This window comes from Peromyscus maniculatus, chromosome 12 (assembly GCF_049852395.1).
Source record: "Peromyscus maniculatus bairdii isolate BWxNUB_F1_BW_parent chromosome 12, HU_Pman_BW_mat_3.1, whole genome shotgun sequence".
Taxonomy (NCBI): Eukaryota; Metazoa; Chordata; class Mammalia; order Rodentia; family Cricetidae; genus Peromyscus; species Peromyscus maniculatus.
The window spans coordinates 12,936,905-12,958,962 of NC_134863.1; the positions used below are offsets into that span (position 1 = coordinate 12,936,905).

The following is a 22,058-nucleotide window of genomic DNA, read 5'->3' on the forward strand; positions in this document are numbered from 1 at the left end:
TATATGCCATCCTTGTGGCACAGCCACAGGTGAGGGCAGACCAGGCTGTAAAGGTCCCATGTCTTTTATGACTGTATTAATTGTTCTAAGATCTTGTAACAGTTTCCATTTTTTTGATTTTTTTTTAATTATAAAGACAGGAGTGTTCTATGGACTATTGGATTTTATTATGTGTCCTTTTTGTAATTGTTTTTGTACCAGTTGTTTTAGAGCCTGTATTTTTTTTGTTGTTAGGGGCCACTGACTTACCCATACGGGCTCCTGAGTAAGCCACTCTATTTTATCTGTATAAAGATGTTTTGCAGTGGCCCCTATGAAAAATTTTGATGACTAATTTGGTCTGAGGTTACTAACTTTATATCCATGGAATCTAACATATCTCTTCCCCATAGTGTAAAGGGAAGAGAAGGAAGCACAAAAGGTTGAATCAGTTTTTTTCTGTCTTTACTCTTTTATTTTAATAATGTAGTGCTCTGCATAACTCCTGAAGCAGAGCCAAGCCCTAACAAAGAAGAACCTGTCTTATGGACGGGCCAGCTACTGGGCCAATCTGAGGCAGCTATACAGGTCCTGTCCGCACCTGTATCCATCAGACCCTGAAACTTTTGTCCATTGATCATGATATACTTAAAGGGTCTCTCTCCGAGATCCTGTATCATGAATGCACCTTTAGTGGATCCAAATTGTCCTTGTCCTCGAGCAGCCTTAATAACAGGATTGGGCAACTTAACAAAAGGCAAAAGAATCAATTGAGCTAGCCTCTGTCCTTTATGAATTTGTATAGTTTTTGTTAATGGTTTCACCATAACCTTGATTGTATTTTTTGTATCTGTATCAATAACTTCCGGTAGGACTTTAAAATTTTTTTGATAATTGAAGCTTCGTCCAATGACTATTCCCACAGTTTGTGGCAACAGAGTGCCCTTTATATTAGTGGGGACAAATGTCACTCCATCCCATTTGGATAATATCATATCCTTAGTGCTAGCCAGATCCAAGCCGGCACTCTCTGGAGTTGCTCTAGGCAAATCATGAATAGTAAATTCTGGAGTATCAGGGTTTAACACTGAGGGAGGTGTCCTTTGCCTGGCCTCCTCTCCCTTGGGTGTGGGGTTAGGAGAACACCCCTGACCTAGTTTTTTGTCTTTTTTAGATCATCATTGGAATTTCCCCTACCTAGGGGAGTTCCATCCTTATGAAACTTTGATTTGCACTCATTTCTCCAATGTCTACCTTTTTTGCAGCGAGGGCATAGGCCAGGAACCCCCTTTCTGGGTCCTGCTCTGTCTCCCTGCCTGCAGTCTTTTTGCATATGTCCTTCTTTCCCACATTGAAAACAAGTAGGAGATTGGGTGGCCTTCTTGCCATTCCCATATGTCTGTTTTACATAGGCGCTGAATTTCTGTCCTTTCATTGCTGCGGCGTAGGCCATTCCTTGCACTACAACCGGTGAGGCATCTTGGCATGCTTTTATATAATCTTGTAGGGTTCCTGTTTTTCTGATTGGCCTAATCAGATCTTGACAGAGAGCATTGGCATTTTCCCAGGCTAACTGCTTCAAAAGAATGTCCGTTCCCTCAGAGGGAGGGAGCATTCTAGAAATAGCTTTCTCAAGTCTAGCTATATACTCTGGGTAAGGTTCCTCAGTACCTTGCCTAATGTTAGCCAATGCTCCTCCTTTGGTTTCCCGAGGAGGAATCTTACGCCATGATTGTACGGCGTTGGCTGTTATCAACTGCAAGATATCTTTAGGTATCTTGGTCTGAGATTGTGGGGTGGTGTAATCCTCTGTCCCCATAAGCATTGACATAGTGGGCTTAGGGCCACGTTTCCTGAGGGATTGTACCACAGTGTCTTTATTCTTGTCTTTATACTTAGTCCTCTAGAGGATATAATCCCCAGGGCTGAGAGTGGCTTTTGTGGTTTGCATCCAGTCATAGGGTGTTAACCAAGAGCTGGCAACCACATCCACTACTTGCAGTGTGTAGGGAGCAGAAGCCCCAACATTTTTTACTGCATTTTGTAATTCTTTTAACACCTTTAATGAGAGGGGCTCCCATACAGGACCCTCATCCTCCCATGATTCTGTAACAGGAAACACCCCAAAGGAGGCGTCCCCCATCCTGCGTGCCTCTGCCATGGCCCCTTGGAAGCCAACAGGCGGCAAAGGAGGATGTTTCCTGGGTTTTGGCACAGGCCGCTGACTGGCCGCAGCGCCAAGCACCTTAGGAGATCGGGGATTATCAAAGTGATCCCGATGATCGTCTTTCCATTCCTGCTCTGCTTGTTGATCATCAAGACCCCAATCATCATTATTGTCTTCCAAAGTACTATACTGCAGAGGAGGAGCAGAGGCAGTGAGCGGCATATACTCTCCCTCGTCTCTTTCCTCCTGGCCTACTTTTGTATAAATAGGGGGTTCCCCCTGTTCAGAAGCGGTTTCCCTGTAGAGTCCCTGAAACGGGGTTGTCTCTGACAAGAGATCCCTCAAATGAAACCACAATTGAAATGCCTGAGGGGGCAGAGTCTTTTTACCATTGGTCTGCACATATTTACGCATTTCTTTTTCCACTCTCTTCCATTCCTCTGAGGTCAAGGAGCCTTCCTCAACGAACCAAGGGCTAGTCTTTCTTAGAAATTCAATAAACTGTTCCACATCTGAAACTGATGTCCGGAACCCTGATTTGGCTAACATGTGTTGTATCATAGTAACCAACATTTTTTCATTCTTAGTCAATGAGTGTCCCATGGTTTCTTGATTACTTACTCTTAACCGGTGATCCTTTACCGGCGGGACTGCAGCTCCCTGGTAAGAACCGTACCTGACTTTAGAGGAAAAAAGAGAAAAGAGGGGAAAGATTACCTGTCCTTCAGGTCCCTGTTCGGGCGCCACCTGCCGCAGACCACCCAGAGGGAGACCACCACTGCGGGAGAACCAGGGAGAAGGCTCGAGGAGAAGTCAGGAATCGGCGAGGAAATGACAGACAGACACACAATAGATTGTTGTGCTGCTGTAGATTTACTTCTGTAAGACTAGTGCTTATATTCTTTTACAATCAAGGAACTTGGCAGGGGGATTACATCAGACTGATAATTTTTACAATCACTCAGAATCAGCAAACTTTTTCAATTTCACAGAATCAGCAAAAAACAATAGCAAAGCATATCAGTATCTATTTCTGTGTAGACAATAGCAAAGTACTTTAGTATCTATTTCTGTGTATCACTTTCGCAGCTTGGTGTTCTTTGTGGTTGTTGCTTAAGGGCATGATCTCAGAATTTTGTGAAATCTGTCTCGCGCCAAAGACCACATCTGTGAAAACCAGACGTTTACCAGCCAAGGTTTAAGTCACCCTCTATATACTTTTTGTATAATTTCATTTATTTTTTTCTAACTATTATACGCTCATCTATCTTTTTAATTGTCATATACCCTTCTATACCAATACCTTAGGGCTGGCTTCATATTTTCTATGATCTGTTGACTTTCTTCCTTACTATGAAGGCACCAAGGCTTTCTAGTCCTGGGTAGCCTTTCCATGAAAGGCAAATCATTCCAAAGTTGTTTCTTTTCCTTCATGATTCACTCCCCACAACACAGAAAAGACATACAGAGAAAAAGCATGATTAGTGCAAACAAGGACTGTTGCCCTGAGATCCTCAGGCTGCATGACGACCGTTGGACTTGGGGAAACTGCCTGAGGTCTCGCTCCAGGAAGCTTCAACCTCAGCCCTTTTGCTGCCAGACTCTAGTACAGCGGCAAGCTTTCAAGCTTTGCTACAGCTACACAGGTGTCACAGCTGTGGGCGTAGCAGTAGAGGAAGAAGGGAGTGTAAGGGCTCAAAGCAGTGATTCCAAGTCACAAAGCATCTACTTCTATAGCCATCCTGGCAGGCATGAAACAATGTAAAGATATACTTTTGGTCCTCCCTTTGGTATTAGGACACTGATACCATTGATGCCAAGAATCTCATACTGAGAGAAGGAACAAGCCAGGACCCTTGAGGAAGCCAGGAGGACTTATTTTCTGAGAAGAAACTTAAAACGTATCATATTGCTTTTCAGGAGACTGAAGCTCAGACAATGGTAGAGGGGGTCAGGAGGGAGGGACTAGCTTGACCAGCACTGCTGAGCTATGGATACCTCTTGATTTTATTCAAAACTAAACCTCTGATAGGATCCTGAGGATGGTCTTGATGGAGGAGTCAATGAACCTCTTTGTTCCTCTTCCCAGTGTACTATCATAGCCAACATCAACAGGCCTTCCTAGGGTGCCATCTTGTGTTGTCAGGGCAGCATTCATGGAAAGTGGTCTGGTGGGGCTGAAGCAAAGAAAAGAGTTCCTTTATCAGTCTTTCAGTTCTGCTTTCCACTACTCAGTGTGTCTTTAATTGGTTAACGAGTGTCTTAGTTACGTTTATATTTCTGCGATAAAACATCATGGCCAAGGCAAATTATAAAAGAAAATATTTTAATTTGGGGCTTAAAGTTTCAGAAGGTTAGAGTCCATGACCATCATGGCAGGAAGCATGGTATCTGGGAGGCAGAAATGGCACTGGAACAGTAGCTGAGAACTCGCATTTTGATCCACAAGTAAGAAGAACACACACACACACACACACACACACACACACACACACACACACACACAATGGCAAAAAGTCTTTTGAAACCTCAAAATTTGCTCCCAGTAATAGCACCTCCTCCAATAAGGCCACACCTCTTAATCCTTCCCAAACAGTTCCAACAACTGTAGACCAAGTGTTCAAATATATGAGCCTATGGAAGCCATTTTCATTTGAACCACCATAGTGGGATTCAGAGTCACAGTTTGGACCCTAACATAGGTACCACTTACACATCAAGTATAGGAACTGTACAGCTGAGGATGCCTAAAGAGATCTTCCTTTAACATATTCTACCCCTCTGTTACAACCTGGGTGTATTAGCAATTCTAAAGAGCTATGCTGAACACCCCAAGCTTATAAAAAGCCTCTTGAGGCAATACCAGGCTTGTTCTCCTAAGAACAAGAGGGGCTGAGCTCCAATAGACACATGACAATCTAATCAAGAGGATAGCCCTCGTAACCATACGACCACATTTTAGAATATCTGTACTATTTCCAGGATGGTTGCACTTAAAGCCATCATGCAGTCAAACAAACCTATGGGGTCAGGGAGGACAAAAAGACACACAACTGGACAATGTGCAGAGAGACGAATTTTGGAACACTCAGTCCTAAGTGATATGCTTCATCAAGTCTGCCCCTCATGGTTCAGGGACCTATGCAGAAGAGGAGGTGGAAAGATTTCAAGAGCCAGAGGTGACAAACCACTCTAAGGAAACACTGTCCTCCAGATGTAACAGGATTGACGCACATGTGAACTCACAGAGCCCATGGCAGCGCACGTGGCACCTTCACAGGGGTGAGCCACACAGGGTCCCCACTCTGAGAGAGGGAAGTGGACAGGATTCCTACTCCTAACCAAGAAGCTATTTGCAACCAATACCTATGGGCAGAGGAAAAATAAGTTTTCTACAATGTCAAATAGATGGCATTTGCAGAGTTCTTGACCTAAGCCCTCATGTTGATGATAGACTTCACTGACCACACTGCTTACTGTTCCATGCATTAATAGCTTCTGCACACAGCTTGTTGCTCATTCTGGTGTGACCTCCTGGTGTACAGACTTGCCTTTCTGTATCACTCAGCTCCATGGCCATCACCTAGCAGCAGTGCAGTAAGTAAACTTCCAATTAGATGATGATGAATGAGTACACTGTATATTGGCACCTTCCCCACACTAACTTTCAAGGCCTTTGTGAAGTGGTAGAGAAAGCTGAGTTACTCGGGCCTAAGTGTTACATAGCTACTACAATATTAGTAGGCTTGAAGGACATCATAATAGTTTAAAACCCAGGTCTACAACTACAGTCAACTAATCAATGGTCAAGAAGAATGGGACCTGAGTCATATCTCTGATCCTGGAAGGGAACATGACATCTTGAACTGCTAAGAAAACTTTAATTGATAACTGTCAAAACCTGGTTCTGGAGAAAACTGGTAACTGACAATACCTGATTATTGAGAAAATAACCTTAATTAAAAAAAAAAAAAAGATCCGATCCCCATTAGGGAATCTTCAAAAGCATGGTCCTAATATCTCAAACTGCTAGCCACAGATTGCTGCAACTTGGCATCACCGAGCTGCAGCCTATTGCCCTGTGACCCACACTTTAACCTGAACCAAACTTTAATCAACCAGAACTGCTCTTGTTTGTATGATTCTGATTTGCACAGGCCCTATTTACATGCCCAGGAATGCATAATTGAGGATTGTGTGCACTACAGTTTATGCTGACCTCCCAGACTAGGTAATCTGAACTGCATTTCTTTGCATGGGATGAACTACATGCCAGGAAAGTACACAAGGAAAGTCCCCCTTACTATAAAAGTAGTTTGCTCAAATGGAGACACCCCACACCTGTCTCCCGCCCGCTGCCCTGTGCTCTAGAGGATACTGTAGTTACTTCCCAGCCTGCCTCCCTTTTGTAATCTACTCTATAAACTATTATTCCTGTTCTGGTCTAAAGAGTGAATTTGTTAACTCTACACTCATGCCTGCCCTACTACTGTAGTGGCTGAACACTCAGCCTGCTACAAAAATCTTATAAAATTACTATCTAACAAGAGGCCTCTGATAATGAGCAAGGGATACCATATTCACTCCCCATAAGAGTCAATTCGACTCTTGTCAATCACCCACACAGGAAAACACCCATCAGGGGCCTTTGGAATAAAGCTTGCTTAAAACATAAATTGACACAATAGTATCTTTGGTCACTGTTAACTTATCCTTGTTGAGAGTGCCAGACTTTACTCTGTAGTAAAGACTGTCTACCTCCTGTACTATAAAATGTCTCATCAGAATTCTCACCATAGTGATAACAAGGACCAGGGAGAAGAGGCAGAGCCCAGGGTGAAGTTTTTCATGTATTTTTTTTTTCTTAGAAAACAAAACGGGAGAAAAATTGGGTAAAACTTGGACTGGTCTTTTTGTGGCAAGGATGTGGGGAAAGGAAAAAACATTTTCTTTGGTGGTGGGAGTGCAAATTTGTACGGTCACTATGGCAATCAGTGTGGTGGTTCCTCAGGAATCTGGGGATAGATCTACCTGAAGATCTAAATATACCACTCTTGGGCATGTACCCAAAGGATTCTACCTCCTCCTACAGAGACACTTTTTCATCCACATTCATTACTGTTCTAGTCTAGATGTCCATTGACTGATTGAGAAGATATTGAAAATGTGGTACATTTACACAAAGGAATTTTGTGTTTTTTTAAGCTGAATGAAATTCCATTGTGTAATTAGACTAGAACATCCTTGCCAGCATGAGCTGCCATTTGTCTTATTGATGATTTTGGTTGACTGGTATAAAATGAAAGTAGTTTTAATTTGCATTTCCCTGATGGCTAATGATGTTAGCCATCAAGATTTCTTTAAATGCTTCTCAGCCATTTGTGTTTCATCTCTTGAAAATTCTCTGCTTAGTTCTATTCCATTTTGAACTGGGTTATTTTCTTGATGTTCAGTGGTTTTAGTTTTTTATGTATTTTAGATACTAAGCCACTATTCAATACATAATTGGTAAAAATCTTTTCCCATTCTATAGCCTGATACTTTGTCTGAATGATAGCATCCTTTGCCATACAGAAGCTTTCGACTTCATGAGGCCCCAATTAGTAATGGTGGGTCCTAGTGCCTGTGCTACCGGTGTTCTGCTCAGGGAGCATTTTCATGTGCCAGTGAGTTCAAGACTATTCCCCACTTTCACGTCTATCAGATTTGGTGCATCTGGCCCTATGTTGAGCTCTTCAGTCCATTTGGAATTAAGTTTTGTGCAGGATCATATGTATGGATCTATTTGAATTCTTCTACACGTAGCTGTCCAGTTTGACCAGCCGCATTTGTTGGAGATGCTTTTTGTTTTACAGCTCTGGAGGGAAAGGTATTCTGACTGTTCGGGAAGTCAAGCTATACTTGGAGCTGCAATAGGGCAGACAGCTCAGCTCTGGAGGGAAAGGTATCTTGAATGCAAAGTCAGGCTATACCTGAAGCTGGGATGCAGTAGGGGGGCGGTCTCCCTGCAGTATAGAGCAATCCTGCTCCTCTCCTGGAGAAAGCCATCACAGCTGAGCTTTGTTCTGTCTACACCCTCCCCGCCCCCCATTTAGGGGGACTTCCCAGAAGAGCGCTGCTGCTTCTTCTCCTCTCTGGCCCAAGATGTTGCTTCTTCAGCTCAACTCTGCTAAATGAGAAACCCCTGCAGAAATGTAGCAATCTCCTCAGGCTCTGGTGAAAAGCTGTTACCTTTTTCTGCTCCATCTTACTCAGTCCCCTAAGGGATGTCTCAGCAAGGTTCTTCTGTTCTGCACCTGCAAATGAAGATCTTCACCTAATACTCTTTTAAGAAAGACATTTATCACTCTGGAAGTTGCAAACAGCCCAGCACCAAAGTTCACACTGAAACCCTGCCGGCGGCCCTTTCTGATTTCATCTCTGTAACGCCACTGCTCGGAGGCACACAGGTAAGTTTGGTTTCTAACATTTTTTTTTTTTTGTCAATTATAAGTTTTTGTTTTTAATGTTTTGAGGTAGGCAATTGGTTCCTTTATTGAAGTACAAATTGAGAAAAAGAAAATGCTATTTCTTTTAAAGTCCAGTATTAAACTCTACCAGCTGCACTAGTGGACAGCTGACAGAAGTGGAGTTAGAAGAGACAAGAGTATTGAATCTTGGGAGAACAAGGAAAGAGAGACCATGATAAATGAAGGCACTATAAGAATAGGGAGAAGCAGAGTGCTAGGGAGGTTCCCAGGAATCCACAAAGATGACTCCACCATAGACTACCGGCAATGGTAGAGAGGGTGCCTGAGCTGACCTACTCTGGTAATCAAATGGCTGAATACCCTAACTGTCATCATAGAGCCTTCATGCAGTGACTGATGGAAGCAGATGCAGAGATCCACAGCCGGGTCCCAGGTGGAGCTCCAGGAGTCCAATCAATGAGAGAGAGGAGGGATTCTATGAGCAAGAGATATCAAGACCATGATTGGAAAAAGTACAGAGACAACTAGCCAAACTAGTGGAAACACATGAACTGTGGACCAATACCCGAGGAGCCCCCATGGAACTGGACTAGGCCCTCTGGATAAGCAAGACAGTTGTTTAGCTTGAACTGTTTAGGGGGCCCCCAGGCAGTGGGATGGGACCTGTCCCTAGTGCATGAGCTGGCTTTTTGGAACCTAGTGCCTGTGGTGAGACACTATGTGCAGCCTTGGTGCAGGGAGGAGGGGCTTGGACCTGCCTTAACTGAATGTACCAGGCTCTGCTGACTCCCCATGGGAGACCTTGCCTTGGAGTAGGTGGGCATGGGGGTTGGGAGGAGGGAGGACAGGGGAATCTGTGGTTGGTATGTAAAATGAATAGAAAATCTGTTAATTAAAAAAAAAGAAGAAGAAAAAAGAAAGAGACTTATTAGGAAGGAGGAGTCCAGGAGAGTGGCTGCCTCTGCCAGGGTGGGAAGGAACAGTCCACAACTGAACAGGCAGAGATGTTTATATAGGGCTTCTTAGGGGTGGAGTTTCTTGATGGAGAAGATTTTCTACTCAGAGATTGGTTAGTTTTCCTGCTCAGGGATTGGTTGGTTTCCTTGATTGGAGGCAGAGATGGCTTTGGTTTCAGGGTCAAACTCTGTTTCTTTTAACTGGCCCTTTTCAGCTTTTTGGCTCTAGTTCTAAGGCCAGGGCATATTTATTTCACTGGCTCTGATTCGAGGGACAAAGTATGTTTCTTTGGCACTGGTTTCAGAGTCAGGGCATGTTTCTTAGTTTCTGGGTTCAGGGATAAAGTGTTTCTTTCACTGGGTCAGGTCTCAGATTCAGGGTGTGTTTCTTTCACTGAGTCTGGGTTCAGGGCCAGGGTGGGTTTCTTTGGCTGGCCCCTTTTCCCTACAATAAGTATGGACCTCTTTGAATTCTTTTACATGTAGCTATCCAGTTTGACCAGCAGTATTTGTTGGAGATGCTTTCTTTTTTCAATTGTGTATTTCTGGCTTTTTTTTTTTTAATCAAAACCAGGTGCCCATAGGTATGTGTACTTATTTCTGGATCTTCAATACAATTCCATCGATCAATGTGTCAGTTTTTATGCCAATACTGTACATACTCTGTAGTACAATTTGAGGTTGGGGATGGTGATCTCCAGCAGTTCTTTTATTATTCAGGAAAGTGTTAGCTATCCTGAGATTTCTCTCTCTCTCCCTCCCTCCCCCTCCCTTTCTCTCTGTTTCCACATGAAGCTGAAAATTATCATTTCAATTTCTGTGAAGAATCACATTGAAATTTTTATAAGACTTGCACTGAATCTGTAGATTGCTTTTGGTAGAATGGCCTTTTTTTTACAACATTAATCCTACCTATCCATGAGCATGGGAGATCTTTCCATTGTCCAATGTCTTCTTCAATTTGTCTATTCAGTGTCTTAATGTTTTTATTATATGCCTTTCACTTGGTTAGGGTTATCCCAAGGTTTTTTTCATTTATTATTATTGTTGTTGTTATTATTATTAAAGAGATTTTTCTATTCATTTTATATACCAACCACAGATTCTTCTGTCTTCTCTTCTCCTGCCCCTCAGCCTTCCTCCAACCCACCTTCTCCAAGGCAAGGTCTCTGAGAGATGTTGTTTTCCAGATTTCTTTCTCAGCCTGTTTATGATTTGTATATTGGAAGGCTACCATTTTTTGTGTGTTAATTTTTAATCCTGCTACTTTTCTGAACATGTTTATCGACTGTAGAAGTTTCCTGGAGGAATTTTTAGGGTAATTTATGTATATAATCATATCATCTGCAAGTAGAGATACTTTGACTCCTTTCCTGTTCATATCCCCTTGGTCTCCTTCAGTTGTCTTATTGTTCTTGCTAAGACTTCAAGTAGTATATTGAATAGGTATGGAGAGAGTGGACATTTTTGTCCTGTTCTTGATTTTGGTGGAAATGCTTTGGGTTTCTCTACATTTAGGTTGCTGTTGGCTGTGGGATTTCTGTAAGTCATCTTTATTATGTCAATGTATGTCCTTGGTATCCCAACTCTTCAGGAAGGAGTGTTGGATTTTGCAAAGGGTCTTTTCTGCATCTAATGAGGTGACCATATCATTTTGGTCTTTCAGTTTGTATATATGGTTCATTACATTGATTGATTTACCCATGTTGAACCATCCCCATGTCTCTAGAATAATGCTAACTTGATCATGATGGATAATCTTTTTTATGCGTTTGAATTTGGTTTTTTAAGTATTTGTTGAGAATTATTCCAGCTATCTTCATAAGGCATACTGGTCTTTAATTTCCTTTATTGTGGTTTAGTTTTTAGGATAATATTGGCTTAATAAAAAGAATTATACAATGTTCCTTCAGTTTCTATTTTTTGTAATAATTTGAGGAGTAATGGAGTTAATTCTTCTTTAAGGCCTGATAGAATTCTGTGCTAAATTCATCAGTCCATAAACTCTTTTTGGAGTAGGAGACTTTTAATGCTTTTATTTCACTAGGTGTTATTTCACTAGGAGATCTATTTAAATTGCTTATTTGATCTTGATTTTACTTTAGTAGGTTATATATATCAAGAAATTCATCTGTTTCTTAGGTTTTCCAGTTTGGTAGAGTACAGAATTTTTAAAGTATGTCCTTATGATTCTCTATATTTCCTTGGTGTCTGTTGTAATGTTCCCCCTTTTTTCTCTAATTTTATAAATTTTGATCCCCTTCTCCATATTTTAGTTCATTCTGCTAAGGGTTTGTTAATTTATATTCTCAAAGAACAACTTCATTTCACTGATTTTTTTTTTTTTGGTGTGTGTGTGTGTGTGTGCGTGCATGTGCGCGTGTGCATGTGGCATGTGCTTCTATCTCTTCATTTCAGCCATGAGTTGACTATTTTTTTGCTGTCTATTCCTTTTGGGTATTATCTTCTCTTCCTCCTCCTCCTCCTCTTCCTCCCCCCTTCTTCTCTTTCTCTTTCTCTTTGTCCTTCTCCTTCTTCTGTTGGTCTTTTTCATCAGGACTGTTAGCTCCCCAATAATGACACAGAAACTTATTTAATTATGAAATCTCAGCTTATAGCTTAGGCTTTTTTCAAACTAGTTCTTATAATTTAAATTAACCAGTTTCTATTAGTCTACATCCTGCCATGTGGCTCATATCTCTTACTTCTCCATCTGCATGTCTTGTTTGTTTCCTGTCTCTCAGCACCTCTGCTCTTCCTCCCATTGTCCTCTGTGCTCCCCAAATTCTGCCTAGCTATTGGCCATTTTAGCTTATTATTAAACCATTCACAGTGACATATCTTCACACAGTGTAACCAAATATCTTGCAACATTTCCCTCTTCTTGGGAAATAAAAAAGAAAGGGTTTTTAACTCTAACATAATAAAACTATATACAGTAAGAACAATTATCAAGTAAGGATTACATTTACAATACCCAGTCCATTTGTATTTGGCAGATTCAAAGAAAATACTCCATTATTTGTCCTATCTTGGTGACTCCAAAGTTTTTGTACCTAACTTATTTTCTTTCATAGCTAAGGAAAAATATAACTAAAACTATGTAGTCTTCAACTTCATCAAAGACCTCAGAAGGATATAATATTACCTGAGTAAACAGGAAGTGCAGTATAAGCCACTTCCAAACCTGTAGAAATAACAGACATCTGGCTGCCTGGACAGTCACCCAACATGCCTCTACAATATTGGGTCATCCATTTTCTGCCTACAGTCTATCTGTCAGACTTTTCTATGAATCAGGAATTTTTGAAGGACTGTCCTATCCTGTCTTGGTTGCTTTTTTGTATGCCCTGCTTGTCCAGTTTGGGCAGTGTAGTGACAACAGTAGAGGCAGAGGCAGTTTCTTGCCCAAATAGCCAGTTTTTGGCACAAAGAAAGCAAACTCCATATGGAGTTTCTTCAGTGGCCATCATCTTCTCTGAAGTAAATTGGTGCTGCCAGGAGCAGACGTGTCTCACTGTCATGAGAAGCCCTATGTTATTAAAACATTAAAATTCTGTATTCTGTAGGTCTCTGAAGTGTTGGAAGACCATCCTATCTATTTAAGATATGTCTCTGATTGACCCTGAAAATATACCTAACTTGACTGTAATTTTGATTGTAATAGAAGACTAACTACTAACCTGTATTTCTTTATTATCCTAAATAGCTTTCAAGGACAAGAACTTTACATTACATTTTTAAATGAGCTACATAGGCACAATATCTTAAATAAGAGTAGAAACATACCTTCAGTGTAACAAAAATAACTTTAAATTTATATCTATATACCAAAATCCATACCAATGTAAAATATTTGAGGTTAATAGTTATCTTTTTCCCCTATATTATAATATCCCCACTAAATTATAACAAACATCCATTACCCACTGGATTACCATAAACTACTCACTCCACCTCTTGGGAATGTGGATGTTATGCTCTCTTAACTTCTTCCTGTTGTCTGGGGACACTGACATCTTTGGGGGACCTTAAGAAAATTAGAATGATGGTCAAGTTCTGGCTAGAATAGCCTACAAGGTAAGAACATCTCAGCCAGCAGCCTTGAAGCTGTTCTGGATGCAGAATTCTGAGGAAACTGCAACAGGGGCATTCTGAGAGGCTGGATCACCTGGACCATCTGTTTTCCTTGGTGTCTGGTCCCCTTGCTCTGAAAACACAAACTTTCAAAGGTAACATACATATCTAAATTATCACAAGTATGGCCTCTGTGGTGTGCACAAGTCAGTTAAAGATGATTTTTTTGTTTTATGTTGTAGAATATTATTTTAAGATGTATTACATTTGTTTGTTCTGTAGAACATTGGCTTAATGATAAAAGGATGTGTTGCATTCTTTTATGTTGTGTTTTTTTGGCTTTGTGAAGTACTCTAGACAGGCTTTGCCAGTCTAGAGTACTTGATAGTCTGGTGAAGGGCTGATGGCCAGTGGCAGGCCAGGAGAAAGGAAGGAAAGGGCTGGCAGAATAAATAGAAGAATAAATCTGGGAGGAAAAGAAAGAAGGAGCCAGAGAAGGCTAAGAGGACTTCAGGGGCCAGCCACCCAGCCACATAGCCAGCCATGGTGGAAGAGTAAAATTAAGATATACAAAAGTAAGAGAAATGTGAAAGCCCAGAGGCAAAAGGTAGACAGGATAATTTCAGTTAAGGAAAGCTGACTCAAACAAGCCAAGCTAAGGCCAGGAATTTATAATTAAGACTAACTCTCTGTGTGTATTTATTTGAGAGCTGCATAGCGGAACCCCCAAAAGAACAAAAACAGCCAACAACAGTTTTCTGATTGAGCAGGTAAAATATACATCACTTGTCTTGTAGTTTTTGTAGGATTATTTCTTTATGTCTGTAGCCAGGATTTTTATGGGGTTTCCCCTGATCAAATATGATCCCAATTACCTTTAATGAATCCATAGCCTTTTATTTCCTTTGGAAACAAAAGCATAACTTCTTCCCCAAAGTAACATATTTTTTTTAATTCAATTTAAGACATTTAAAAATATATATAGAGACTAGTTTAATTTGGTAGTTTTTATAATCCAATGTCTCTCAGCAGCTATCAAAACATTTTGCTCATCAGCAATCAAAACGTTTAAAGACAATACAACACTATACAGGATCCAGGCTTTCTGTATATTTCCCATCTCTACATGGCTTATTCTTTTTTTTATTTTTTAACTTTACTTCTCTCTTTAAAGACTTTATGCTGTGGATATTGTTCTATATAAATAAAACACTGATGGCCAGTGACCAGGCAGGAAGTAGGTGGACAGGCAGGAAGTAGGTGGGACAAGGAGAGAGGAGAATTCTGGGAAACAGAAGGCTGAAGAGACACTGCAGCCACCGCCAGGATAAGCAGCATGTGAAGACGCCGGTAAGCCACCAGCCACGTGGCAAGGTATAGATTTATAAAAATGGGTTAATTTAAGATAAAAGAACAGTTAACAAGAAGCCTGCCACGGCCATACAGTTTGTAAATAATATAAGCGTCTGAGTGATTATTTTATAAGTGGATTGTGAGACTGCGGGGCTTGGGGAACCTGGAGAGAAGCCCTCCAGCAACAAATGGCGCCCAACGGCTCGAGTTTCCACCTTAAACCTGACAATATTTAATAACCAATTCTAAACAGAGCCAAAACCAGGTTCCTGCTTCTTGTCTCATATGGGCAGCTAGACGCTGCAAAATGAAGGTTTGAACACTGGAGGGTTCCTGGTGTGTGCGTTTGACCAGCAGTATGGCGGAAATGAGGCGTCTGCCAGTGGCACATTATGCTGTGTGGTAGATTTAGTCTTTACTAGTATTTAAAAAAAAAAAAAGAGGTTTCTGGACTACACACTGCTTTGATAAAAGCTTAGACCTACTATTTCTGAGAATTGATGACTCCCAGAGCTGGCAGAAAATGTACCACCGCCATGTTGGGAAGCTGAAGTGGGCGGAGCCAGCAGCCACAGCGCTGTTTCAGTCTTAGAATGGTGCAGCTTAAAGCAATAGGCTCGAGGTAATATAAAACATAAGCCACGTAAAGATGGCTACCACACAGAGAATCTGGATTATGTTCTCTTTGATATTTGTAACTGAAGAAAAACATTTGATTACAAAAGCTGTTGAGTTATGCCAAAATGTATATTTTAAAGGTACCTTCACTTCAAAATTTGGATTTAAGGATATGTTGCTTTGGAAAAGAGATTCTGCTTTTGTTTCCACAGAAAGCCAGAGGCTGTGGATTTGTTCCAGATTAAGATACATCAGGTTTGACCAGCCAAGACCCCCTGAAAGGTCTCCGATGACACCATGGCCCAGATGATCCAACATCCAGAGCGGTTTCAAGGCAACTGGTTCACACAATACAGCCTCATGGACTACCCCATAGGCCTAAAATTTTCTTTGCATTCCCATAAGATACAGCGCCCCCCTCCAGCAGGAAGTAGTAAGAGATGCTACGCCCAAATTCCCAAATATACCAAGCTGGCTTTAGAGGTGGAATTGGCTCACTCCCCCTCTAAACCCAGACATATTGCTTTAAAAAAAAATGGTTAAGAGATTCTTGTGTCCCAAATCAGAAGAGCCCTCTGGTATGGGACAGAGAAAAACCAATATTTTTATTTAAAACAGATTGATTATAAATGTGATCTCTTTCTAAAAAAGAAAAGGGGATATGATATAGATATATAGGAGGATATGGAGATGATAAGATAAAAGGGTAGATTAATGAACCTTTTAAAGAACAACTTGTTTAAAATGTTTTACATTGGTATAGATTTTAGTTTATGTTTAAAATGTTTTACATTGGTATAAATTTTAGTTTATTGATACAAACTTAAAGTTAATTTTGTTATACTGTATATATATATATATATATATTTCTATGTATATATATATATTTCTATTCTTGTTTGAGGTATTATGTTTATGTAACTCATTTAAAATTGTAATGGATAATTAAAAATTGATTAATAATTAGTCATCTATGATAATCATATTTGTAGCCATGTTAGTTAAGTCTTCTAGGTATACATAGATATATTTCAGATAGATAGGTAATCTTCAAACACTTCATAGACCTAGAGAATATGGCATTTAAATAACTTAGAATTCTGTTGACGTGAGACACAATTGCTCCTGGCTGCACCAATTGATCCTGAGAGAATGTTGGGCTTCTAAGACATTTCCATTTGGAAGTTTGTCTTTTTGGCACAAAATGGCCTACGGGGCAAAAAACTGCCCTTGCCTTGATGTCTGACAGTACAAATGCAATGCTGTCCTTTCTGGACAAGCGGGACACAAGGAAAGGGACCATTGTACTCTGCCAAGACAGGGTAAGATGGTCTTTCAAAAATCCTGCTTCTGAAAGTAGTCTGTCAGATACTCTAGGCCTGTAGCCAATTTAAATGCACCAACAATGCTGAGAAACATTAGGTGACTGTCCAGGCTGCCAGCTGTCTTGGTCTACTCTTGCAAGATTCCCGAAAGTTGCTTGCATCCATCTACCATTTCTCAGGTACCATTATGTTCCTTCTCAGGTCTTTGATGTGGTTAAAGACTAGATAGTTGTAATTTCCTCAGTTATGATAAAAGATAAGTTAGATATAAAACCTTAAATTCACAAATATAAGATAGATAGGACATCTTCTTTAATATTGTAACTGTTATTCTTGCTCAATAATTGTTTTGTTATATGTAGTTTTACCATATTAAAGTTAAAACCTTACTTTTTAAAAAAAAGAAAAAAAGGGGAAGTGCTGTGGATATTGTTCTATATAAATAAAACACTGATGGCCAGTGACCAGGCAGGAAGTAGGTGGACAGGCAGGAAGTAGGTGGGACAAGGAGAGAGGAGAATTCTGGGAAACAGAAGGCCACCGCCAGGATAAGCAGCATGTGAAGACGCCGGTAAGCCACCAGCCACGTGGCAAGGTATAGATTTATAAAAATGGGTTAATTTAAGATATAAGAACAGTTAACAAGAAGCCTGCCACGGCCATACAGTTTGTAAATAATATAAGCGTCTGAGTGATTATTTTATAAGTGGATTGTGAGACTGCGGGGCTTGGGGAACCTGGAGAGAAGCCCTCCAGCAACAACTTTATTTTTAAATTATTGCTTTTTACAACTGTCTATATCCTTTTTTCCCCCTTAAGCCTTCACACATTGTTAAATGCACTGTAACCTGTCTAGAGGCTATAACAAATAGCTTGTGTTTGGACCTGTCTTTACTAAGCATCTGCGTCATTCTCTGATCACATGACATACAGCTCAGCTTAGCCCATGGCACTGGCACATGGTACTAGTGGCTGGCAACTGGCTCCATCCCACAGGCAGCAGCCTGAAGCCATGTCTTTGTACACTGCCAAGAACTAGCCTGCCGGAGAGACTACAGGACTAGTTCTTTGCCCATAATTTTATTTTTTGTTTTCTCAGGCCCTATGTTTGGGTATTCATACCCTCCACATTAGAAGCCATTTATAGACAGATTTTTTTGTTGGGACCAACAGCTCCCCAATAATGACACAGGGATTTCTTATTAATTATTAAAGCTTGGCCTGTAGCTTAGGCTTGTTTCTAACTAGTTCTTATAACTTAAATGAACCTATTTGTATTAATCTATGTCATGCTATGAGTCATGTCTGTTACTTCTCCTACTGCATGTTTTGTTTATTCCCATCTCTCAGCATCTTTGTCTTTCTTTCCAACATACTCTGTGCCCCCAAAATCCTGCATAGCTATTGGCCATTTAGCTTTTTATTAAACTAATCACAGTGACATATTTTCATACAGTGTAATCAAGTATCTCACAATATTATCTTTTTCCTTCTTTTTTTAGAGCTTCCAGGTTTACTATTGAGTTGCCAACATTAGATCTCTTTGTTTTTTTTGTTTGTTTGATTTATATGTGGACACTTGCATCTTAGAATGCCTTCTTTGTGTCTCATAGCTTTGAGCATGCTGTGTTTTCATTTTCATTCAATTTGAAAAATTTCTTTCTTGATTTCTGTTTTGACTCAATTTTCATCAGTAGTTAGTTATTTAGTTTCCATGTCTCCATTCACTTATTGGCATTTCTGCTGTTGTTTATATCTAGGTTTAATCCATGGTGTTCAGATAAGATACAGAATGTTATTTCCATTTTTTTTTAAAAAATATCTATTGAGACTTACTTCATGTCCAGTTGTATGGTCAATTTTGGAGAAAGTTCCATGAGCTGCTGAGAAGAAAGTATATTCTTTTGTGTTTGGATGAAATATTTCCTAGATATCTACTAGGTACATATGGTTTATGGCATTATTTAACACTAGCATGTCTCTGTTTAGTTTTTATCTAGATGACCTGTATATTGAAGAAAGTGTATTGAAGTCACCCACTATTGCTGTGTGAGGGTCACTATGTAATTCTAGCTGGGATTAAAGGTGTGTAACACCATCACCTGGCTTAATCTGTATTTTTAATTATACATTACATTTTAAAATGAGACGCATAAGCATAATAACCAAAACAAGAGTAGAAACATACATGCAGTATTACAAAATTAACTTCAAATTTGTATCAATATATAAACACTCATACCAATATAAAATATTTAAGACTGGTAGTTGTATTTGGTTTAAAAATAGATTCAATAATCTATCATTTTATTCTATTATTTTTATATCCTCCCTTTTTCTTTTCAGAATGGAATCTTGAATCTAATCTCTTTTGGTCAGCTTTTTTTCTGACCATTACCAATAACAACTTGTAATCAACCCCCCTAAAATTATAACAAACATCCATAGCCAATATTTTGGGAATGTGGATGTTGTTTTCTGTAGACTGCTTCCTGTTTTCTTGGGGCACTATTAATCTTTGAGGGAACTTTGAGAAAATCAGGATAATTGTTAAGTCTTGGCTAGAGTAGTCTGTGAGGCTGGATCATCTTAGTCAGCAGCTTTGAAGCTGTTTTGCATGCTAGATCACCTTGGTCCATCCATTTTTATTGGTGTCTGTTCCCCTTGTTCTGAAAATATATAGACTTTTAATGGTAACATCCATATCTGTATCAATATAAATATAGATTGTGCATTGTACACAAGTCAACCAAAAGAGGACACCAGATCTCATTACAGATGGTTGTGAGCCACCATGTGGTTGCTGGGAATTGAACTCAGGACCTTTGGAAGAGCAAGCAGTGCTCTTAACCTCTGAGCCACCTCTCCAGCCCGATATTTCCTATCTTTATGTGACTTGTTATATTTTTTAAAGTACTCTATTCCTTTTTAAAGGACTTTCTCTACACTTTATCTTTTCTATCCCAAGGGTATGCATATTTTAAAACATGCTGTTATCCATTTAGAAGTCTTCATCTGAATCTGTCTTTACTGTGTATCTGTAACCTTTTCTGTCTGCAAAAACCCTAAACCTGCCATGCAGTATGCTGCTGGGAGATACTTCTCTCTACTGTGCCCCGTGTGATGGGAACCCACCGTGTGGCTTAGTTCATGGTGTGGTGGCCATTGCCAGGAGCTTTGTCACTGTACTGCAGCAGGTATGAGAGACACAAGACTAGGAAGTCATGTCTGGCTCCATTTCTGTGTGTTTAGAACCTTTTTTAAAGCTCGCTCAGGCTTTATGTGGAGGAACATGGCCCTGGAAGTTGGGTGCCATTTATAGGCAGAGTTTTCCTCTCCTGACCCCCGATCCCAGATAATCAACATGGAGACTTAAGATTACTTATAAATGTCAGCCAATAGCTCAGGCTTATTACTAACTAGCTCTTACATTTTAAGTTAACCCATGTACCTCAATTATGCTCTGCATGTGGCGGTACTTTTATTAGCATGTTACCTACATCTCCTGCTCCCTCTGCATTGGGCTGGCAACTCCTCTGACTCCACCCTTTCTCTTCCCAGCATTCTCAGTTTGGCTCTCCTACCTAAGCTTATCCTGTTCAGCTATTGGCCAGTCATCTTCTTTATTAAACCAATCACAGTGACAAATCTTCATAGTGTACAGAATGGTTACTCGACAGCAGGACTATCTCTGCAGACTGAAGGAAATACCAAAGACCTGATGTGTTGTGGATTATTAGCTTGGGATGTGTTACATTTGTTTATGCTGTGCAATATTTATTTAATGATGCAAAGATATGTTGCATTCTTTTATGCTGTATTTGTTTAACTCTGTGAAGCTATGTTACTTTGTCTCCCTAAAACACCTTATTGGTATAATAAAGAGCTGAATGTCCAACAGCTAGGCAGGAGAAAGGATAGGCAGGGCTGGAAGGCAGAGAGAATGAATTGGAGAAGAAATCTGAGAAGAAATCAAGGAGCAAGAAAAGGAGAGGAGAACTCCAGGGGCCAGCCACTCAGCTACACAGTAAGCTGTGGAGTAAGAAGTAAAGAAAGGTATATAGAAACAGAGAAAGATAAAAGCTCAGTGGCAAAGGTAGATGGCATAATTTAAGTTAAAAAGCTGGTTAGAAACAAGCCAAGCTAAGGCCGGGCATTCATAAGAAAGAATATGCCTCTATGTGATTTATTTAGGAGCTGGATGGTGGGCCCCCAAAAAGCAAGAGTAAAAAACAAAAGAAACTACAGAGATCTTTTCTGAAAAAATAAAAAAGAAAGCATAGCAATATAGAGAAGATAGGACTTTGGTGAGAAAGGCATGAACAGGTATAGTGCGTTCTCGATGCTCCTGTAGTCATTACCCCTATCTTAGCCAGAGTTAATAAAGGCTGTACAGATGATCAATGAGGATGCCACCTAGAAAACGATGTGTATAGGCACTGTTGTAGATGTAACAGTCTTATTAAATAAGAAACACAGAGCCAAATGCAGAGTCAAAAGCCCAAGAGGTCAGAGCAGTAGCTAAGAGCTGAGACTTAAAACCACCTTCTTAACCTTCTTGCCGCTGCTGTCCTTCCCCTCAGAAAGAGGCCTACTTCCTGTGTGTCTGTCTTTTTATTGACTTTCTGTTCTGCCTTCTTATTGGTTGTAAACCCAACCACATGACCCCCTCGTCACTGCCAGTCTATACAGACCTCTAGGTCTCTATGGTTGGTATTGAGATTAAAGGCATGTGTCTCCATGCTGGCTGTATTCCTGAACACACAGAGATCTGCCTGTCATGTGATCAGGATTAAAGGTGTGTGCCACCACCACCCAGCTTCTGCTATGGCTTGCTATTAGCTCTGACCCCCAGGCAACTTTATTTAAACATACAAATAAAATCACACTTCAGTACAAATAAAATATCACCATAGCTCCTGTAGTCATTACCCCTATCTTAGCCAGAATTAATAAAGACTGTACACATGGTCAATGAGGATGTCACCTAGAAAATGACGTGTACAGGCACTGTTTATTATATTACCAATGCACCTGGCTACTGTTCTTGTCAATTCGTAATGAGGACATATCCAGGCCTGGTTAGTGGAAGGGAAGTTCCTACTCATCCCAA

At 40.3% G+C, this 22,058-nt stretch overlaps 1 protein-coding gene across 1 annotated transcript in view; it reads left to right on the top strand.

Annotated features, from left to right (window-relative positions):
• Window positions 1–22,058, top strand: part of LOC143268221 (uncharacterized) — a 152,298-nt gene that overhangs the window by 38,024 nt on the left and 92,216 nt on the right. The gene's annotated exons all lie outside the window — the stretch shown is intronic.